At 41.0% G+C, this 22,363-nt stretch overlaps 1 long non-coding RNA gene across 1 annotated transcript; it reads right to left on the bottom strand.

Annotated features, from left to right (window-relative positions):
- Nucleotides 1–768: 768 nt before the first annotated feature.
- On the bottom strand, nt 769–20,507 carry LOC136886837 (uncharacterized). Its single transcript, XR_010861828.2, has 3 exons — nt 20,435–20,507; nt 8,317–8,441; nt 769–901 (listed from the first exon to the last, which is right to left on the bottom strand). It is a non-coding gene; the product is annotated as an uncharacterized lncRNA (long non-coding RNA).
- Nucleotides 20,508–22,363: the final 1,856 nt, after the last annotated feature.

The following is a 22,363-nucleotide window of genomic DNA, read 5'->3' as shown; positions in this document are numbered from 1 at the left end:
CTGCTGCTACGGAGGTGCAGCATTGTGTGTCACCAGTGTTGCTGGGTCGACCGTTCTGACTTCATTCACCGAACTTTATTGTCACCGGTTGTAAAACGTCCGAAAGCGATGATGCAAAATGACAGACACACTAATCATCATTTTATACAGGAGGAAGAATGGAAAGAATAAGCATACGCGTAGGAATGTGTGAAACATTTCCTCTTTCATTAATAACAATCATGGACACTGTTAAGGTTAGATTACGCTACTGTCACTCCTATGGTTTTAAAAATACGGAAGAAATGATATTTTTAAATGGTCCAGGGAAAACGAAGCGTATGAGTAATTTAAAATATCGACACTATGAAGCATAGATCGCACTGATGTCACTCTTAATAATAATGTTCGGTCCGTGGCACTCTTTTAATTTATAATAGAGAAATGATAACAATAATAATATACTTACACGGGAGAAATAATAACATTTTAAAATGATCCAAGGATAATATTCGGTCCAGGGGAAATGAAGTGATGAAGTGTGTGAGTAATTGAAAATCTTGACACTGTGAAGCATAGATCGCAGAGAATGAATTATACACAGATGGATTTTTCTTACTTAGATAATGAAAAATCTAATCGCTGTAAAGCCACCTGCGCTGGTGAAAGTTTGGTAAAGATTTGCCAAAGTGTTTAAGAGTTTTCTTGTCTTAAATATTACTATCTGGGAACAGCTATTACTATTCCAATATTTATTGTGGTGTTTTGGGTTTGAAGAAAACAATTGCAGTTAGGATTATAAATAAAGTTTATTTGATGTTAGTTGAGAAATACATAGATTAGTGGGGCTTAGTAGTCGAAGTCCATCGTAGAGATCAAGAATTACAGACGAAGAGACGAAGTGGCACGTCTTGGCTGTTACCTGTAACAGGAAGGTAATATATATATTAAACTTAATATCTGCGACACCTACATACAAACAAACAGTTTCTATATCCATAAGAATTACGAGAGAATATTTTCCCTCTTAGTTATACAAATCTATAAACACTATCACTCCTCAGAATATTAATTAGTACCAGGCTTATTAATTACACTGTAATGTTATAAATACAAAATAATATTTCAACAATCATTTTTTTTTAACTTCGCTCCAGCTCGAAAGTCTAAGGTGTAAGATAAAAGACTTCGTCCAGTGAAGCGTTATCTGGAAAAGTGCCTATAACACTGGCAGCATTTCCTCGCTGGATAGCAAGTCCTATCCGCTGTCTCAGGAATTCTGTTGAAGAGGTGTCTCCAGTGATTGCTGTTAGTCGTTTGCCAATATCTGAAATCAGACTTTTAGCTTCTTGACACCACGTCACCATCGTTTCGACTGAGAATACCACGAAGATGTAGTTGTCCGTTATTGCTCTGTATTTCGCCCTTTTATTGCGCACGGCCATTTCTGCAGCAGAACCAGCAGCCTTGCCAGTTTGAGGCAAATGCGATGGTGCTAATGGTTGATTTATAAAGATTGATCTATAGTAGTGAAGGATAATAACTACAGTAGTATGAATTATGGATTCGTTTTTAAGTTAGGATATTATAGTATCTGAGTAGAAAAATGAACCTTTTGAATAATTTGCAGATAGATTTATGGACCAGTGATACGCTGAAGTAGAATATGCGTAACACGCACTCGCTTTTCTATGATTCTGTACAACTTCTAATACCATGGCCTTCCATGTCCTCTGACTTCAACCCACTGGATCAGGGGTTTTCAAATGGCGGCCGGCGAAGCCATATTTTGCACTCCCCGACGGCTTTAAAATATACTATTTTAATAAATGTGAAGAAGATTTACAAAACATATTTCAGACCTCATTTAAAAATGTATTAATTTGTGTACTTCTTATAGATCCAAGTCAAAACGAATTCATTCTTTAATATTGTTTCCTTTTTTAAAAGTATTTACTTGGTCTGAACAGATTGTTTTTGATTTAAAAAATAAAATCCAAACTTCGTTGGAAAATGAGCCGTGGCAAATGCCAGTGCTATGTCTTAACCATTATAAAAATGGCTATAGGATCCATGCCAACCTCACTGTGGACATTTTATTCAACGTAGCATGCAATAAATACCAAGGCATACTTTAATTGCCATTGATGAAAGAAACGGCTCCAACTCTTCGTTATTCTCGCATTGGTACACAGTGTTTTACACTCGAATACATTTTCAGAGAAATTTACTGGAAGAATATTGTTGGGATTTTGCGCTTTTATAACTGTATATCATTGTTCATTTCGCACTACTCCCACTAAATTGTCATTTTTTGAGTTGTGTTTGGACTACATCATTAATTTCAGTTTGTATTTATGCATTTTCTTTCCTTTTTGTTGTCATTTATCAAATATTAATTCAAATGAACTGGCATTGATTGGTGCTCTTCTCCCAAATTTTTCATGGGCATATGAGTGTTTATTTTCAATTTAACTCTTTTATGCAATTGTTAAGTAATGTTTGAATAATTAAAATGACTAAACTTTCGTTTCACTTGAACTATTTCATACTGGTACCTCTGTTCTATTTTCGGAATTTTAAGAAAATTGTCCTATTATGAAAGTGCGACCGGTGAACGTGCCTAAGGTTTTCAATGTGGCCCTCGAGCTCTTATGAATTGGAAACCCCTGCTATGGATTTTCTCTTTGGTGATATTTTACATTTTTTTAGTGTATGCTATCCGTGTCGATAATGTCAACGAATTCCCGGAATATTGCGTGCTGATGTCTGAATGGTGATCTTGAGAAGCACATGTTATACCTTGCCGATATCTGATGTATGTTTCAACTTTGGTTCTCAAACTCCGGACAGACTGCGGACGGGTAAATTCTTCCTTGAGATAATAGCCTCCTCCCACCAAGTATACTCGTAAATATCTTTGCAACAAATTCGTTATTTCGTTCGGTATTGGGAGAAGAAGATTAACCGCCCATTGTTGTAAAAGGTATAAAGTGGCAGGGAGATATTCAGTTAGGTGGAAATGTAGTAAGCAGTCTGCCCTACGCCGACAACTTGGGTCTGATTGACAGATTGTGCTGAAAGCTTGCAGTGTAATACGAACGAACTTGAAAAAAAGTGCAAAGATTATGACATGAAAATGAACCTTTCAAGACAAAAGTGATGTAAGTAGGTAAGAAACCCAAGTGAAGTGAACTTCAGTTTGGAAATACAAAACTGGAACAGGTAGATCATTTCAAGTATTTAGGTCTCCCAGGATGGTGGTATAGAAACCGAGATTGAGTCTAAGTGCAGCAAAGCTAAAGCAGTGAGCCCGCAATTGCGATCAACAGAATTCTGTTTGAAAGAAGTCAGATCCAGGAGGAAACTCTGTTTACAACGGTCGGTTTTCAAACCAAATTTACAGTACGGGAGTGAAAGCTGGGTGGACTGAGGATATCTGATTCATAAGTTAGAAGTAACAGACTTGAAAATTAGCGAGAATGATCGTTGGTACAAGCGGGTGTGAACAATGTCAGGAGGGTACTCGGAATCGGGAGATACACGCTAAGTTAGGAATGAACTGGATGGATGAAGCCGTAGCCAGAAACTGGGTTGTGTGAGGCGAATGGAGGGGGATGGATTACATAGGCGAATAATGGACTTGTTCATGGAGAGTAAGAGAAGTGCGCAGAGACTAATACGACGATGTTTAGACTCAGTTTCTAATAATTTAAAGATAAGAAGTAGAAATCTAAAACAACGTCACAGTGTTAGTTACAATAATAGAGGATTGTGGAGGCTTTTAGTAAATATACAGATGCTTACAGACTGGATGATGAAAGGCATAACAATCTATAATGAAGAAGTATGCATATATGTTGTAATCGGTTTCTAGGCAGTTTTCATCACCTGGGGAAATCAGCGCTATCCCATTTCCGGAATGCTGAAAGAATTCTATGCGTGAGTATTCCCGGACATTCAAAAATAATTGGCACAGTGATTGACATTTGCTACACAAATATTTCATTTTAAAATTTAGAGTTTCGAGACTAACAAGGACTGCACTTTTCTGCACGTTCATGAAAATTATTCTCCTAAGAATATTTCTTCTACATAATATTTATTTGTGAAAAATACTTAGAAACGTAATATGAGAATTTCAGGAAAATATCTCGCGGCCCGCTGGTTGAGAAACACTGTGTTACACCGAAGAACCTGTGTTCATGTGACATAATAAAGCCCTTTATATTAAACGAAAGGTTTCAGGACATTTGTTTCTTAGGGACATTTTTAGTTCATTTATCGTCTACTCATCCCTGCACGGTGCAGCTATGCTTATGATACAGCCTGTGCAGCATAGTGCTGACCGTTGTTAAATTAACACCCTGTGGCCAGGGGTGCTAGAATACATCCACAAGATCCTGCACCAGTCGAGCAAGATGACTGAAAGGGAAAGTGTGGGTTGGCGACCACAGGGCCTCCTAATAAACCTGCTATGGCTTCCACTTTAGTGTTTCAGGCTCCTCTCTTTCATCCTTTTCCCTCTGTCTATGTCCAATTTTAAAACCTGTGTGACATATAACTAGGGCTCAGAGTTTGTTGACTTTAAAATGCTAAGTTTACCTTTAAGATGACCTCAAAATTCTCAAGTAATATCCTAGAAAACAACAAAAAAATTACCTAAATTACTTAGATACTAAAATTATATACGTCTTCTTCTTATGCTTATCCTTCTGTTTCTCCCCAGCGTTTAACCCACGCAATTGCAGGGTTCGCTTTTCATCCCTTCCGTTCCTTGGCGTCAACTGCAGTAATGCCCACCAAGCACCGGGTCTCTTCCTCGGGGTTCAAATCTAGTGTCACGTTCGCTTCTGAGGTACTAAAGCTGCGCAGTACATAACCATACCATCTGAGACGAGTCTCTCGCGTTTTGTCAATTTTTGGAGCCACTCAAAATCCCGCTCTGACATACTGGTTCCTTACGTGGCCCAATTTCCTGAGTCTCAGAAGTCATCGAAGCATCCTCATTTCCACGACATGGAGATATTTTTTGTGATTGGCCAGCATTCCACCTCGTATAGTGCTACTGGACGAATGACCGTTCTATATATCTTTGATGAAAAATGAAATGGCGTACGGCTTTTTTTGCCGGGAGTGTCCGAGGTCAAGTTCGGCTCGCCAGGTGCAGGTCGTTTTTGATTTGACTCCCGTAGGCGACCTGCGCGTCATGATGAGGATGAAATGATAATGAAGACGACACATACACCCAGCCCCCGTGCCAGCGAAATTAACCAATGATGGTTAAAATTCTCGACCCTGCCGGGAATCGAACCCGGGACCCCTGTGACCAAAGGCCAGCACGCTAACCATTTAGCCATGGAGCCGAACATATCTTTGATTTTTAAGTAGAACGGGAACTTCTGGTCTAAAAGGACGCCCGTGACTTGCCTGTGGCAATGTATCATAATCTGAACGATCCCAAATATTTAAACCGATTTGTTTGAGGAAGATCAACACCGTTACTTTCCACATTCCATCTATTGCATTTTCCTGACGGTATGGCGCAGCCCGTATTTAGCTAAGTGACTTTTTCAGTGTTGGATTATCTGTTGTAGTTCTTGCCGAGATTCGAGATTCTATCATCAGCATAATCCAGAGTCCAAGGATGTGGTGTCTGCAACTCTGCAATGATGGTGCGCAGGTGTAGGATAAATATACGTTTCTAGGAATTCATGATTTTAAAAGTTTTCTAATGTTTTGCATTACAATATTTTAGTTCTTTGCTTAGGAATCTCTGTTTTCCTTAGAAACACATTGTGAGAAGATTTGTTGGTGGTAATTGTTTTCACATCATGTAAAGAGAAATGATGTGGAAGTAATGGTCGTGTCACGTACAAAGGGCACTAGGAAAGTTTTGCAATATGCAAAAACGGTTGGATGGACACCCCTATTATGGTGAGGGATGAAAAGAGGGGTGCAATCGGTCTAGAAGACAGCAAGCCGCTACATTCACACCAGTTGTTACCAAGCAGTGGGATTGAAAGCAAGTTAAGATATCAGTGTGGTCTAAAGGTGAATATCGCGCAATTATCCGCTACAATTTTGCTCGTGGATTAACTGTTAACCAGTGCCCGGAGGAAATGACTCCTGTGCTGGGAAAAGACTGTCCACATCGGACAACAATTTTCCGCTGGTACAAAGAGTTCCAGAGGGGAATTTTTGGGGTTGAAGACGATCCTCGTTCTGGGCGACCGTGTGAATCAGTGACTGAGGAAAACATTGAAGCTGTGAAGAAAATGTTGCAGCAAGAGAGGCGGTTGACATATCGGCAGGTAGAAGAGACCCTCCACATCCCTGCACCAGCTATTAGTTCAATTCTACACGACCATCTTCATGTTAGAAAGGTTTGTTTCATTTGGGTGCCCCATTCAATTTCAGAGGAACAAAGGGCACATCGAGTGAAATGGTGCCGAAAAATGCTAAAACAGTTTGAAAATGGGACTTCGCGTAACGTCAATAGCATCGTTACAGGTGATGAAACTTGGCTTTATTATTACGATATCCCAACAAAATCCCAGAACAAGGTGTGGCTGATTGAAGATGAGGGTACTCCTTTGACTGTGCGAAAGTCAAAGTCGGTGAAGAAAAGGATGATTGCAGTATTCTTCACTAAACGGAGCATCCTGACTCGGGTTGTGCTAGAAACACAGGACAGTTACTGCGATGTGGTACAGTGAGACTTGTCTGCCTCAGGTCATACAGGCTCTCAAGCAGCTTCGTCCAAGGTCACGGCTCAACACTTGGCTTTTGCATCAGACAATGCTCCAGCACATTGTGCCAATGTAACAATGGATTTTCTTGCTAGATCAGGGTTGATTGTGCTTGATCATCCTTCATACAGTACTGATCTTACCCCATGTGAATACGCACTCTTCCCAGGAGTGAAGATGAAGCTGTAGGGGCTTCTGGCAGCATGGGATCAAGAGTGTGAAAATGTAACCGAAGAAAAGTGGCAGAGTCGGTTCAGTGACTGGTTTCGACGCATGGAGAACTGTATTGAGTGTGGTGGAAATTATTTTGGAAGAGCCTAAAGCTTTCACTCACATTGCAAAACTTTCCTAGTGCCCTTTGTACATGTAGAACAACCGTCGCGAAATCGGGAGGTTGTGGGTTCGGTTAGCCATTTCTGTTCTGTGCGTAATATCTCTTCTACACGTACGTAACATGTTCTAATAGGTTGAAAGTAGATTTCGATTACAATGTGGTCGTGAAGATTCTATATTCAATGTGAAAATAACTTTCCCATAAAGATAATCGTTGAAGATTCATGTTAACTGTCTAGTAGGTAGATGGAGAGACTGGTTGACTAATGACGAAAAATATTCTTAAATACTTAAAAATCACAAAATAGCAAACAATTACAAGTGACAAAATAGTGACACAAAACTAAAAAAAATGACCTAAAAATAAAATGCTTTCTTTCTTAATCCGTTTATCCTCCAGGATTAGTTTTACCCTCGTACTTAGAGAGGGATCCCACCTCTACCGTTTCAAGGGCCGTGTGCCAGAGTGTGACACTTTGGGTTTTAGGGACAAAACTAGGGTGGAAGACCTGTACCTCGCCCAGGCGGCCTCACCTGCTATACTGAACAGGGGCCTTGTTGGGGATGGGAATTTTCGAAGGGATAGACAAGGAAGAAGGAAGGGAGTGGCCATGGCTTTAATTTAGGTACCGGTACCATTCCGGCATTTGCCTGGAGGAGAAGAGAAAAACCACGGAAAATCACTTCCAGGATAGCTGAAGTGGGTATCGAACCCCCTCTCTACTCAGTTGACCTCCCGAAGATGAGCGGATCCCGTTTCAGCCCTCGTACCACTTTTCAAATTTCCTGGCAGAGCCGTGAATCGAATCCGGCCCTCGGTAGGGGGGGGGTGGCAGCAAATCACACTAACTACTACACCACAGAGGCGAACTCCAGAAATAAAATATTTACAAAAATGACGAAAAATGACAATATCTGGCGGGGACAGACGTTTGGTCATATCGCTATTTCGAACGCCTGGAAGGTATGCATAGCCTCTTAGCAGTATGGCCGAACAAGTTGCCTGCTTAACTCCTAGCCAGTCCAGTGCAAGGACATCTGTGTTATTGCTATGTAGAGCGGATTGTGGTCTCCCCAGGCTGCATATTCCTGATGTATGGACAATGCCAACGGACTTACGTTGGGGGCCATGCATTGGATTTGTACATAATTTTTCAGTCTCTATGATACAACAGTTAAAAAGTGACATGTCATCAAAGCACGGACCCTGCTTATAACGACCCATGATGAAGAGAACTGGTGGGATGCTTACCAGAGTGACGCCACCGGAGCACCGGTGGTGACTTCCTCCATGTCGGCAGTGGTAGTTCCAGCCATACACTCTGATGGCATCTCGGCTGATGGAGTGGTTTCGGTGTCAGCCATCTCCTCGGCGCTCTGCAACACACAGGAGGGCGAATCCATAGAATATTTGATGTAAAAATGAAAGACTGGATTACAGCAATCTACAGTAACTCAATATGTAGATAAATGTGTCTAATGTAATATTATTTCAAATGAAATGGTTAATTTCCCATCGAATTAGTACTATACCACTCTAAAATACATCCCAATGGACATTTGGCACTTGACTTCCTCTCATACATTCAAATCTGCCTGCCGAAAGTTATTCCTGGACACATAAAACTGAGTTCTGTGAGTCAGTGTGTGTATGGTATGTGAATGGCTTTTACTATTAAGTGTAATAAACTTCAGTTATTATTATTATTATTATTATTATTATTATTATTATTATTATTATTATTAGATGCGGAAAAGACCAGAAAACTGATCGCGGATAGCTCACTTAGAAGTTCTGCATTTCCTTCTTTGCCAGGCAGCCTTCAATTTTTCTCTCATCGTGGTTCTTCGTTCTTCTGTCCACTTAGTTCCTGTCTTCTTCTTGTGGTTTCTCTCTGACTCTATTTCCGACTAGCTGATTTTCGTTCTGCAGCAGGTTCGGTCAGCGATGTCGGCCACTTTCATTCCTGATTTTTCCAGGGCGTGGCGGATTTCCGGTGTCACCTGTTTGTGTTGATGTTTTCTGTTGCCTCTAGTAAGATTCTTGTCAGTCTGTTTTCTGGAAGGCGTTTGATGTGTCCGTAAAATTTCAGGCGTCTTTTTCTGATGTCGGCCGCAAGGTTTGAGAGCTCCTCAGTTTTTGTAACGAGATTGCAATCGGTATCCTTCGTCAGTCAGTTTTGGGCCGAGAATTTTTCTGATGATTTTGCGTTCCTCTTTCAGGATGTCTTCGAGTACTGTTTTTCTACCGAGGTCCAGTCTTTCACTCGCGTTTAGTATTTCAGGTTTGATCACGGTGCTTTAATGTCGAATTTTGGTGAAGATTAAGAGGCATTTTTTGTTGAAAATGTTTTGCGTTCGGCGGAGGACTCTCTTCATTTTCTGGATGCACACTTCAATTATATTATTATTATTTCTTTATTAATCCATTTACCGCTCAGGGTTGGCTTTTCCCTCGGACTCAGCGAGGGACACCACCTCTACCGCCTCAAGGGCAGTGCCTGGAACGCGAGACTTTGGGGGGTCGTGAGGATAAAACTGGGGAGGAGGACAGTACATCGTCCAGGTGGCCTCACCTGCTATTTTGAACAGCGGCCTTGTTGGTGGATGCGAAGATCGGTAGGTATGGACAAGGAAGAGGGAAGGAAGCGGCCGTGGCCTTAAGTAAGGTAGCATCCCGACATTTGCCTGGAGGAGAAGTGGGAAACCACCGAATATCACTTCGAGGATGGCCTAAGTGGCAATAGAACCTCCCGAGGCTGAGTTGTTCCGTTCCAGTCCTCGTACCACTATTGAAATTTGGTAGCAGAGCCGGGATTCGAACCCGTGGCTCCGGATGAGGCAGTTAATCACACTAAAAAGTACACCACAGAAGAGGACATTATTATTATTATTATTATTATTATTATTATTATTATTATTATTATTATTATTATTATTATTATTATTATGCTGGGGCTGTACGTTAATTACTGCTACGGTTACTCCCTTCCCAGTCCCAACCCTGAAAAATTGTAGAATAATACCCTTTCTATTCTACTTTTTATTCTTAATTTTATCATTCTGACTGCCTTACTAATTACTGCAACCTGATCCAAATAATTTTTAAACTTTCATAATGTTGTTTGGTAATTAATGCGGAAAACATACAACTGTAGTTTAGTAGTTTACATTTCCTACTATCAATTGTAAGGATATTATAATAAATTCATTTCACTTGACCATTCGGTGAAGGTATTTAGATAGCATTGTACACTGAGTGGCCAAAGGTCATGGGAAGGGATGTCCCATAAGAAAATGTGCTGTGTATGACCCTTGCGGCTATCTGCGGCGTAGCTGAGGAGTCTGTCACAGACACCAGTATCGTGAAGATGGCGACACATCGCGAGTTAACCGACTTTGAACGTGCGATGATCACCGGCTCGCGGCGCGTGGGTCATGCATTGCGGAGGTTACACGCAATTTCGGGTTTGCGAGATCAGAAGTGTCGAGGGTGGATCTTTAATATGGCAGAGAATATGTTACCACCCGCGTAAACAACCACACGGGAAGACCACAGGTGTTTAAACGAACGGACATGACGTCGCCTCCGCAGAACCATACTGGGAGCTTGACGGGCTGCTGTGAGTCAGATCACCGCCCAGTTGAATGTTGGGAGTCGGGAACCCATTTCTACCAGGACTGTAAGGAGACAACTACACCACATAGGCTTCACCAGCCGACGACCGACTCGTGTCCCTTTCCTGAAACCTCGATACAAAGCTCAAGGACGTTCATGGACCCGCGAGGTTCGTTTCTTGTTTCGCTACTGTGTGTACTGTATCCTGTCTTAACCTACAACCTGTTTTCCAGTCATTGACCTGGTCAGGAATGTAATGAATGAAGCAGATATAGGCTGTTAGTACGATGGGGTCGCCACTCCCAAAGTGATTTATTAATGAATGATAGATGCAATGAAATGAGAATGGAAAGTGTTGCTGGAATGAAAGATGACAGGGAAAACCGGAGTACCCGAAGAAAAACCTGTCCCGCCTCCGCTTTGTCCAGCACAAATCTCACATGGAGTGACTGGGATTTGAACCACGGTATCTTGCGGTGAGAGGCCGACGCCCTGCCGTCTGAGCCACGGAGGCTCCCCTGTCTTCTAAGAAGGGTTATAATTAAGGCGATGCCGTATAATAGTATGTGTATTTTTAAGTAATGTTCAGTATAAGCCTGTAGACACATATGATTCAATTATGGGCTCTACATGCCCAAAAACGGTATCCTATATTTCTTGAAATTTCCATAACTTGAAATAAAATTTACCTCCCGAGGTGATTCCAGATACCGAGATTCCACTGTATTTTTCAGGGTTGGTGATTTGTTCGTCTCGATGGCAATGCAGCAATTAATCACATTCTTCTGAATTTAGAATGGACTGTTTGGGTTAAATCAGAACCTCCGATCACCTTCAGCTACAAGTGAAAATCTTGCTACAAAATACTCGGCAACCTCAACGTGCCTATTTTATTGGCCTCATTCTAGTGACTGTTGAATAAACAAGATATCTATTGCTTCATGTTACTCAAGAGCTCCGGATCCTCGAGGCTACGTTCCTCCAAAACCGCTGGACACTGGAGTGGTATCTTCTGCAATCCACATGTTGGGACATAATCGATATGAAGTATATAACGATATTTTTCTATTGATACTCAAACAAACCAAACAACATGGCGTAACAACCCCGAAGGGCCTTTGCCTACCAAGCGACCGCTACTCAGCCTGAAGGCCTGCAGATTATGAGGTGTCGTGTGGTCAGCACGACGATTCCCCTCCGCCGTTATTCTTGGTTTCCTAGACTGGGCCGGTATCTCGCCGTCAGATGGCTACTCAATTGTAATCGTGTAGGCTGAGAGGACCTCGAACCAGACCTCAGATCCAGGTAAAATTCCCTGACCCACCCAGGATCGAAACCGGGTTGTCCGGATAAGAGGCAGGCACGCTACCCTTACACCGCATATACTTCTTTCTTTATTCTTTCTTTCTTTCTTTCTTTCTTTCTTTCTTTCTTAATCCGTTTACCCTCCAAGGTTGGTTTTCCCCTCGGACTAAGCAAGAGATCCCACCTCTACCGTCAAAAGCAGTGTCCTGAAGCGTGAGACTTTAGGTCGGGAAGATACAACTGGGCAGGAGGACAAGTACATCAACCAGGTAGCCTCACAGGGGGCCTCGTAGGGGAATGGGAAGATTGGAAGGGGTAGACAAGGATTAGTAAGAAAGTGGCCGTGGCCTTAAGTTACGTACCATCCCGGCATTTGCCTGGAGAAGAAGTGGGAAACCATGGAAAACCACTTCGAGGATGGCTGAGGTGGAAATCGAACCCACCTCTACTCTCCCGAGACTGAGTGGACCCCGTTCCAGCCATCGCACCACTTTTCAAATTTCGTGGCAGGGTCGGGAATCGAACTCGGGCCCTTGGGTGTGACAGCTAATCACGCTAACCACTACACCACACAGGCGGAGGACATTTAAACATATATGTTGAATATTTTTTGTAAAAATAATTTGTTTCATTTAAGGTTTGTTGAAAGAAGGACAGAATACACTGAGGATAGCTACCCTTGTAGTAGATGGTCTACTGACGAATCTTAAAAGGAGACAAAATTAATTATATTTCATTTTCATTGGAATTTAGCGAATGGTAATCGCAGTATTCATTATTTTCGAGCACTTAACGCCCAACAGATTCTATTTAATCCAGTGCCAATTAATGTAACATTTCCAGATGATTTTTTTTTTACAATTTGGGGATAATATTTTAAAGCCAGCAACAGCCATTTCTTGCAGAACATTCACACGGAGTCGCAATCATTTGAAAATATTCTCGAAGAATTTTTGTTGTTTCGCGCGACCGTAACAACATACCAGTAAGTTCCCAGTTATCAATTTTATACTTGTGGATTATGAAAGAAAGGATCATAGCGTCTGTTCTCTTCTGCACCAACCTCTTTGGACAGCTGTTTATCGCGCTCAAATGTCACTGTTGGATTGTTTAATGACGCCTTTGCTGAGTCGATGACTCCAGTGTCCGCTTGTCAGCTGATGTACAAGTTACTTCTTCATTCACTTAGACCTGTTCTGTTCTTCTTAAGCCTATCATGTCTGTTGTTTCCTAAGAGCTCCCCTTTAAGAGGCGAACAATAAACGTGAGGGCGTGTTTCAATTTCGTACCACTCACAGGAACAGGTTGTACCCGGAACACTTCGAATTTTTCAACAAATTCGTGCTATGGTTGTAATGTATAAATTTTCGCCCATTATGCCTTAATCTTATTATTGTTATTAAAAAGATCTAATGTGTGGATGATACATTTACGTGTAGGTCTAAATACTATTTTTTAACATAAAATGGCTTATACTGTAGATGGCTAATATAGAATTATTCCAATTGAGGTTGAGGGTAGGGTACAATTATCTATTCCCCGTAAGTAGAGGCATGATTTTTCCGCATTAATATTTGAACGATTTCGCGAGAAGGATACTAATTTTCGCGTTGTTTCTCGAAATAGATATTGCCGTATCGCTTTAATGAAATTCTAAAATTAATCATTAAAGGTTTCATTACTATCGTTGATTGTGAAGGTTTAATTGATAGACTGTACATACCTGGTACATACTTTTGAAGCCATCTACGGACTGCAGGGTCGTCTATCTTCTCCAGCGCGATGTTGACTTTGAGTAGCATCGCTGTTGTTTCGTTAATAAATTCTATTTTTTTCACTCTTAGCTTTCTTTTGCATATCTAATGAGAGTTCTATTGTTGTCTGCCGTTTCACTGTTGGAGTGCTAAATTTACGTTCTGATGTTCCTTATTTTTAAAACAGTGTTTTGAGACAGTATCTTTTTTTCTCCCACTGGATGCGAACATTACAAAATACACATTAAAATATTGCTTTCCGAAACGTATAAACCTTCACTCGCAAACTATTTAGCTCTGCTGTGCACCGTAACACTTGTCGAGTGACCCATCTTCACTACTGTCTGTGATCACTTTCTTAATTTTAACTGACCACGAAGCCGAAATACACCAGTCAATTGTGCTGCTTGTTGACGTCATGCCGTGAGGAGACAGGCCGGGGTGGGATTACCAGCCACCACAAGAACAACATTCCAAACATTTCGTTTGGCAAGAAGCCTGGAGCCAACCCCTTTTCTTTGATGCCATGTCTCAAAGAGATTTTCTAGAACATTAATGATAAGTTTGTTCGCAGAACGAATCCGTGATAGTTCGATTTATCGTCCATATGCTCATGCGCGGTTGGCAACTAGTTTGAAATGTGACGAGCTAATTTCCACTACCAACGAAAGTGGTTGGAAAGGTCTGCTGTTTTGAACCAACGTGTTTTGTATTCTGTAAGTTTCAGAAATTAATTAGGATTTTATTCGTAACTTCAGGTTTAAAAATTGATGAACACGGTATGATAGCGTGAATGACTACCGGTACTTAGTAATATTAATTGAAAGTCTGAATATATACTTAGGCATAAATACAGAAGTGGGTTATATTTATATTTTCATATTTGGTAAATTTTACTTATTTTGTAAAGTTACTTCAGCAGCTAATCACGGCGGTGAAGTAATTCTCAGGTTAGTTATATAACGAACATAGATGGCAGTGGATATGCGCGCGCATATTCTGACTCGCTGACCGAAAGAGTTTCCGTCCAGGATCAGAAACTGTTCCAACGGTTTGCTGATGGCTTCCAACAGTTTGAAAAGTGGTCAGCAACTCTGATGATCGCTACTACGAACGCGAATTTGAATGTGCGCATGCGTCTGATAGATGACAACAGTTTCTGACTGTACTACGAACAAAGCTGATAACATATTTCTTTCCTGTTGGTGTTGATGAATCTTTGTTCGCTCTTACTTTTCCTTTTATACATAATCTTGGAACAAAATGACAAGTTCGTTATTCCATACAGATTTCGCTGTAATATCGCGCTTATCGCGAAATAATTGAATTTAGCTTTAAAATGGCCTTATCGCTTTAATTCGCGAACATAATATCCATATTTTCTTAACCAGAAACATATGATTCGTAAAGATATCGCAAATTCGCTTCAAAATAGTTTTTGTCCCGTTTATCGTTAATGTGAAAAAAATCACGCCTCTACCCGTAAGGAAATTCCTCCCTTTCACACTGGTGGATGTGCTGGAAAAATGTAAGCAAACAGTTTTACATACCATTTACCATTACATGAGAGGTAATTTATTTTAGAACATTAACTTTAAAAGTTTACTTCCTGAGTTAGTGTAAACATTTGGAATATCTGACCTTTAATTATCCTTATCATTATCATCAGAGAAGCCTCCGTTGCTCAGGCGGCTGCGCGCCGGCCTCTCACCGCTGGATAGCGTGGTTCAAATCCCGGTCACTTCATGTGAGATTTGTGCTGGACAAAGCGGAGGCAGGGCAGGTTTTTCTCCGGGTACTCCGGTTTTCCCTGTCATCTTTCATTCCAGCAACACTCTCCAATATCATTTCATTGATCATTCATTAATCACTGCCCCACGGGAGTGCGACAGGCTTCGGCAGCTGGGACACTTCCTATCCTCGCCGCTAGATGGGTCTTCATTCATTCCATTCCTGACCCTGGTCGAATGACTGGAAAGAGGCTGTGAATTTTCACTTTCATTATCATCAGATTACACATTGCGAAAATATAACGAGTGAGTTGCCGGGTAATACGACATTCAGTAGTCCGTAGCCTTGTTGACTGATGTAATTAACTCTTCCGTACAAATTGATTGTAAATTTCCCAAGCTCCACAATACTCCTATTATATGCAAAATCATTTTATGGCCCCCTTGTCATTATATTTGACCATTTTTGGTATAAATTCCATCCAGTGAAAGTTTTTTCATTTCCTACTCTAATATTTTTCGACCAGGGTTCCAACTACGCTTTGTTGGTGAGATTCTAATAAAGAAACTCCTGAACTAACAATCCTCTTGTAGACAGCCTCTTCACTCTGGAGAAACTAGAACGGAGGACAGGTAGAAAGATTTTTGGACCCATTAAAAAGAAAGGAATACGGAAGCTCAGAAAAAAAATGAAGATGTGCATAACAAGATGGGCAAGGTAACGGACAAATAAGCTGACTTTCTTCGGCCATGTGTTCTGTATGTCTGAAGAAACAGATTGTAACACAAGTTTGGACACTCAAACGGGATAACGGAACAAGACATCCTAGATAGCCACATCTTTAAACAAAACATCGATTATTAGAGGGTACCCGAAGATGAGGTAAAACCAGCGGAATGATTTCTATGGTCAGACGACAGAAGAAACACCCACATTATTAAGAGAATGAAGCACACGTGAGCAACGATATGAACGAACGAACGATATGAACGAACGAACGAACGAACGAATGAATGAATGAATGAATGAATGAATGAATGAATTAATTAATCAATCAATCAATCAATCAATCAATCAATCAATGATCTGCATTTAAGGCCGCCGCCCAGGTGGCAGATTCCATATCAGTTGATCATTTCGTAGAACTTGGAAGCTGCCTCTGTGGATCTAGTAGGCCAAGAGTAAAACGGAACGTCGGAATTGATGAGCAAACAGCCAGATGGCGTCAAATTAAAATGTCTGCACAAGGTAGCTGGGGCCATACGATTATTATTATTATTATTATTATTATTATTATTATTATTATTATTATTATTAATTATTATTAAAGAACTTGGACATTTGTCGAACATTTCCTTTCATCCCCGGTGTAGAAAGCCAACACTAACGGTGGAGACCACACGACACCTCGTAAGGATGACAGACATAAAGCTGAAAATTACAGGTCAGTCAGTTTGACATGCATCGCATGTAAGCTTTGGGAAAACATTCTTTCATTAGACATGTTTTCGAAATTAATAACTGGTTTGATAGAAAGCAGTTCGGGTTTAGGAAAGGTTATTCCACTGAAGCTCAACTTGTAGGATTCCAGGAAGATATAGCAGATATCCTGGATTCAGCAGATCAATTGGACTGTATCACGATTGACCTATCTAAGGCATTTGATAGGGTAAATCATGGGAGACTACTGGCAAAAATGAGTGCAACTGGACTAGAAAAAACAGTGACTGAATGGTTGGCTATATTTCTAGAAAATAGAACGATAATTAAAGTAGACGAAGCTTTATCTGACCCTGTAATGAAAAATGGGGGATTTCCTAAAGGCAGTATTATTGGACCTTTATGTTTTCTTGTATATATCAATGATATGTGTAAAGAAGTGAAATCAGAGGTAAGGCTTTTTGCAGATGATGTTATTCTGTACAGAGTAATAAATAAGTTACAAAATTGTGAGCAACTGCAAAATGACCTCGATAATGTCGTGAGATTAACAGCAAGCAATGGTATGATGATAAACGGGGTTAAAAGTCAGGTTGTGAGTTTCACAAATAGGAAAAGTCCTCTTAGTTTCAATTCCTGCGTTGATGGAATGGAAGTTCCCTTTGGGGATCATTGTAAGTACCTAGGTCTTAATATAAGGAAAGATCTTCATTGGGGTAATCACATAAATATGATTGTAAATAAAGGGTACAGACCTCTGCGCATGGTTATGAGGGTATTTAGGAGTTGTAGTAAGGATGTGAAGGAGAGGGCATATAAGTCTCTGGTAAGACCCCAACTAGAGTATGGTTCCAGTGTATGGGACGCTCACCAGAATTACTTGATTCAAGAACTGGGACAAATGCCAAAGGAAAGCAGCTCGATTTCTTCTGGGTGATTTCCGTCAAAAGAGCAGCGTTACAAAAATGTTGCAAAGTTTGGGCTGGGAAGACTTGGGAGAAAGGAGACGAGCTGCTCGATTAAGTGGTATGTTCCGAGCTGTCAGTGGAGAGATGGCGTGGGAGGACATCAGTAGACGAATAAGTTTGAGTGGTGTCTTTAAGAGTAGGAAAGATCACAATATGAAGTTGGGATTCAAGAGGACAAATTGAGGCAGCTATTCGTTTATCGGAAGGGAAGTTAGGGATTGGAATAACTTATCGAGGGAGATGCTCAATAAATTTCCAATTTCTTTGCATTCATTTAAGAAAAACTTGAAAACAACTGATAGGGAATCTGCCACCTGGGCGACTGCCCTAAATTCAGACCAGTAGTGAATTTGGAAAATGTGTCCTCTTGAATTCCGACTTTATTTTTCATATCATGAGCTTTCCTACTTTTGAAAGCTCCCGTCAAGCGTTTCCGTCTACTAATGTCGTACCATACCACTTAGTCGAGCAGCTCGTCTCCTTACTCCCAAGTATTCCTAGCTCAAAGTTTGGAACATTTTAGTAACACTAGGTACTGTTTTGTCGGAATCCACCCAGAACAAATCGTGCTGCTTTCCTATGAAATATTTACAGTTCTCGTATAAAGTAGTCCTGATGTGGGGTCCCATACACTGGGTGTTGTGAGAGACCTATATGCTCCCTCCTTTACATCGCTACTGCAAAAAAATATGAAAATCTACAGCCTGTTTTCAGTCAATCGACCAGGTAAGGGATGGAATGAATGAAGCCCACATCTAACGGTGAGGATAGGAACTGTGCCAGCTGCGGAAGCCTGTCACGCTTCTCTGGAGCCAGGGTCCGGAATCGAGGGGGAGGGGAAGGGAGGGATTCCCCCCACCCGCGGACGGTTTTATCTCAAACGGCTCCCCCACTAAAATTGCCCAGGGGCGGGGGAGGATTCTCTCATTATAAAATAATGAGGAAAATGTAGAACATATATATTACTGAAATTGATGAGTTTTACTGTGGATATTTTCATAGAAACATCAGCAATAATTCAAATGACCGCCGAACCTTGAGCAATAAAGCAACGTAGCGGCGGAAACTCCACACCTGCAGCCTATTGCTCATGTTTCACTCTGGCAAGTTCAACTGGAATCCGGACAAAACTGTACATTTCTTGGAGCTCTCCTCCCTTAGCATTGCTGTAAGTAGCTCGAGCTTACAGTACGCGTGTACTTCTTGGAGAGCGTGTGTTTCCGACAGGACAATATTCACTTAAGGAGTGTACAAACTTACAAATGTGTTCAGCCAGTTTATAGCCCTGGTAGAGGAAAGATACACTAATAAAGCAATAAGTCAGGGCAAATCGCGCCTCGTCTGGCCTTCCTTAAGAAAGGGGCTGTCTCTCATAAACCTCTCAGAAGATTGGAACAACTTTCTATTGTTATAACAACAAAATTCAAACAAAAAGATCTAAAATTTATTTTTTCTGGGGAGAGGGTAATTCATTTACAGGGGAATTTCATACCCCCTGTCCCCCCGAAACTGCCTGAAATAAACACTATTAGTTAAGACCTATGTTCCTTCACACCCCCCCCCCTCCATTCCTTTCTGATTTCGTACCCTGTCCGGGGCAATGATTAATGAATGTGTTGTACCTTAATTAAGGCCACACCGGGCGAGTTGGCCGTGCGCGTAGAGGCGCGCGGCTGTGAGCTTGCATCCGGGAGATAGTAGGTTCGAATCCCACTATCGGCAGCCCTGAAAATGGTTTTCCGTGGTTTCCCATTTTCACACCAGGCAAATGCTGGGGCTGTACCTCAATTAAGGCCACGGCCGCTTCCTTCCAACTCCTAGGCCTTTCCTATCCCATCGTCGCCATAAGACCTATCTGTGTCGGTGCGACGTAAAGCCCCTAGCAAAAAAAAATTAAGGCCACAGTCGGTTCTTTCCCACTCCTAGCCCTTCCCTATTCCATCGTCGCCATGAGTTCTATCTGTCTCGGTGCGACTTAAATCAAATAAGAAGTACTTACTGTAGGTGTACCTGCTGTATATAATACTGTCAGTCGCAATGTTTAGCACTGGAAATATTTATGTTGCGTGCAAATTTGTATTTGATGATGCTGCATTTAGAATGTTAAACTAGTAGTATTTCTTGTAATATTTCCTTTCCATGGAATTGCTTGTTGTACTCTTGTTGTTGTTGTTGGGTAATTATGTTTTAATTTTAATTTATTATTACACTAGTGTAAGTGACCATTTCCATCGGGGTACTTCCCAATTGTGATGTGTTTGTTAATAATAATATTATATAAATTCAGGAGATGAATAGCCGGTGATGCACCTACACCATCCACTACGAAGTTGGATTTGGGATACAAGGAAAGTTGTAGCATAGAAATTGGTAATGTTCCAGGATATTCGGAAAATTTTATCAGTTCTCAACGGAGCGAACGTATTAAATATATCGAACTGAACTACTCTAAGTAAATAGATACTTTTATAGAGGATATGAGTTCGAATCGTGAGAACGTTAACGGCGTTACATAAGACATTACAGTGATGACCTTAAGAGCTATCAACTCACCATCAAACTCGCTGAGAACAGCAGAATGGCTACAAGAATAGCGACCTTCATGATGAATATGTCTCTGTTATCAGATACTGCATTTGGCTGAACGAATTCCTCCTTATATACAATTAGTATCTGGCGTTAGGGGCGTGACAGAGGCCCATCAACAACCAATAAAAATGTACTTCCATTTTCCCTCCATATCAACGGACGCTCTGAAGTGTAACACTATATTTCCGTTACGGGAATAATACACACTGCCAGATAAAATCGATTAATATCCGTGCCATTTACCTGCCATCACGATACAAATACTAGAACTCGCGTTGCGACAGACATAAGCGTTCAGAATTAGGGCTTTGGAACGTTAATCACTAAAAACTGAAAAGTGAATTTTAAAGTCATCCAGAAAGATCGCATCATCTGTGTGGCCTAAGTGTTTCTTTAGGGGCTATAGGATTTACCGAATCTCAAATTCTGGGCAAATTATAACGTTTAGGAGGTTTGACTGATGTCACAGAAAAAAAGCACATGACTCCTATTGATCTTATTATTATTATTATTATTATTATTATTATTATTATTGTGTCTGGCTCCATGGCTAAATTGTTAGCGTGCTAGCCTTTGGTCACAGGGGTCCCAGTTCGATTGCCGGCAGGGTTGGGAATTTTAACCATTATTGGTTAATTCCGCTGGCACGGGGGCTGGGTGTATGTGTCTTCATCATCATTTCATTTTCATCATGACGCGCAGGTCGCCTACGGGAGTCAATTGAAAAGACCTGCACCTGGCGAGCCGAAGTCCTCGGACACATCCCGGCACTAAAAGCCATACGCCATTTCATTTTACATTTTTCATTATTATTGTTATTATTATTATTATTATTCATGTCGTATCGGTCAACTTCGAACCACGTCATTTCAACTGGCTACTTCTGACTTTGATGTCCCCCCAGTACTTCCGTATGCGTTCTCGGTGTCGTTCTTCCCTCTCCTGTGTCTATGACTTTCCTGGTTTTAATTTTGGCTTGTCTCAGAAACCCTGGAACGCTTGAAGTTTCTTGCTAAGTGTGGCACGCTCCTGGATTGCATTATGTGTAACTTCCATTACTTCAAGGTCTCTATCCACCTCAATGAACCAAGGCCCTTTGGTTTTCGTCTGCTGAAAGGAGATAACGGCGTGGTTGATCAGTCTTGTTGGGTCCATTCATGTCAGATACCCATAATAGGTAATTCTTATTTTCCGGATGCTATCAGTAATCTTCTCTACGTGGGTCGTGGATGTATAGTTCGTCGTTATGCCGTCTTCTGTATTCTCCATAGTCTTTGGCGGGTCTAAGATCTTTCTCAAAATCCTCCTTTCTTTGTCCTCTAGTTTCTAGATCAGGTCTTTTTTATCATTGCAAGACATTCTGAGGCGTATAAGACCTCTGGACGAATGACGTAATGCCTCAGCTCTACTTTGAAGTATATGGACCTTTTGTTGTAGACGCCCTTGGTTAAATCAACTTGTTTTGTCCCACTGTGAGCTCTGTGGGTACCAACTTGATATTAGTTAAAAATGTTGTTTTCTCAAAAGAGATCCGGAGGCCTGCCTTCGTTGCTTGTGTTTTAAGCTGAAAAATCTGTTCCATGGCTGTGTTTAAGGAAATTAAGAAGCTTGAAAGATCATCTGTAATGGTTAGGCAATCAACATCAACATTTTGGCTTTTACACCCTAGCCTGAATCCGATTTGAATTCCTAGATTATTCATTTCCTTGCAACACTCCCGGATTATTATTATGTTTATTTATTTATTTATTTCGTTATGCCCATCTAAGGAGCGCGATTGTACTTATTTATCTGATACCATTGCATTTTTCATCTCCCAAAATCTCCTCATATTCACGCTGTGGCTTTTCTTGCGATCTTCTGACCAAGTTTTGGTGGTGGTAGTGCTTGGAT

Source organism: Anabrus simplex, chromosome X (genome assembly GCF_040414725.1).
Source record: "Anabrus simplex isolate iqAnaSimp1 chromosome X, ASM4041472v1, whole genome shotgun sequence".
NCBI classification, from domain to species: Eukaryota; Metazoa; Arthropoda; class Insecta; order Orthoptera; family Tettigoniidae; genus Anabrus; species Anabrus simplex.
This window is presented reverse-complemented; position numbering and strand designations above follow the sequence as displayed.